The sequence below is a fragment of the Salvelinus namaycush genome, chromosome 34, assembly GCF_016432855.1.
Source record: "Salvelinus namaycush isolate Seneca chromosome 34, SaNama_1.0, whole genome shotgun sequence".
Classification (NCBI taxonomy): Eukaryota; Metazoa; Chordata; class Actinopteri; order Salmoniformes; family Salmonidae; genus Salvelinus; species Salvelinus namaycush.
In genome coordinates this window covers 19,332,160-19,333,850 of record NC_052340.1, presented here as the reverse complement: position 1 = coordinate 19,333,850, position 1,691 = coordinate 19,332,160, and positions in this window count along the sequence as shown.

Sequence of the window (1,691 nt, the reverse complement as noted above, 5' to 3'; positions counted from 1 at the left end):
TAAAGAGTTGTTTGGAAAGCCAATCCTTTCTCTAAAGATACTTTGTCAACCCAAAGACCGCCTGCCAACACAGGTGTTAAATGATACCTGACATATACATTCATTAGAATTCACAAACATTCATTACTCATTATATAAGTATATAGAATAGAATGCCTTTTACATTAAAATCTCATAATGCTCTGTCATAATAGTTTATGTGATAAGAATTAAAGGTTTATGAGCACTAATGACTGCTGTGATTATGTGAACTGTAAGTACTGTATATCCATCAAAGTAAGGTGTTGGTGACCCTCAACAGTATTCCCTCGCAATGAAACTCACACATAGACCATGCCTGAAGAATATGCGTGATGGCTATTCCAAGCCAATCAAATGCCATTATTGTCCTGTAATGTGGTGATTGGCCAATACACTTTAAATCATGATTAAGTTGTACAGGGTGGGGCAAATGGTGATGCAACAAGGCAAGGCGCTGGGGCAGCACTGACACCTCAAGGTCCCTTTAAGACTTAAGGAGTGCACATGCACACCCTTGACAGGTCTTCCTCTTAAAGTGACACCCCCCTTGTACAAGCTGTCCTCCCTCCCTCTCTGATAAGGCCTCCACTTTGTCTTGCTCGTTGACATAATTATTTTGGCTTGGCCCGGCGCTGTGCTCTCCATGCCTTCTCCCTTACTCATGCTGTTATCGAGGTGCTTGAGGGCTGCTTTTAGTCTGGCCTAATCAGTGCCTTCAGCCTCTCTGGACTGATCTGCCAAGAGTGCTGAGCACCGACAGGGAGTGGCGGCCTGATACAAAGAGAAGGGCTGTTGGCTGACAGAAGACTGCACACGGCTCAGGGTCAGAGACAAGACGGCTCAGTGCAGAACATTGTCTGTTAAAGTCTGTCCAAAGCAAACTAACTTTATGCACCGCAGCCGTTTCAGTCATTCTCTTACATTGCTCTGCTCAAGTTCCTTGGTCATGGTATCTCTGTAATTCAACGGCTACTCTCTGTTTGATGGGCTATGTGAAAGGGGTTTTGGGCATGTCTTATCTAATACACTAGATGAGTAGATATAGACATTGGAAATGTAACATACTCAGTCACAACATAAAAGATATGTCCCTGAACTTTTGCCCTGACTTATTTATCGTTCTTTCTCACCTCAAAGGTTTTCTAAATTAAAATGGCTACACTACACCTATAAAGAGAGGAGAATGTCAACTATAAAACAGTATGGTATATTTTCCTAAAAAGAAGACAGACATGCTTGACTTGTGGTGCCTATTTTTTCACTACTCATTCTCGACCACAGGGGGGCTCTACTTCACATCTGCTGATCCTCACACCTTCTGTCAAACTCAGACCATGTCCATCACCCCATCTTTACAGACTGAGCGACAAAATTGCATGTCTACCATACATTTGACCAATTGTGTGGAAAGAAACTAAAATGGCAAGTTAAAAATCTCTATATAACATTATTATTTTTGAGTGACTGGCTAGACAAATGATTGATGTACAGTATGGAGTGGTTCTCTCATCAAGGGGTTTGGGGTGTGTGACTACCTATCAAACTATGTGTATTTGAACTTATTTTTTAAGGAAATAGTAGGCATAGAGGAGCCTCCCTTTCAGGAGTGGTTATTCTACAGACCTGGCCGGGAAAACAACATAAAATCATTTCTGTGAAACAATGGCGTG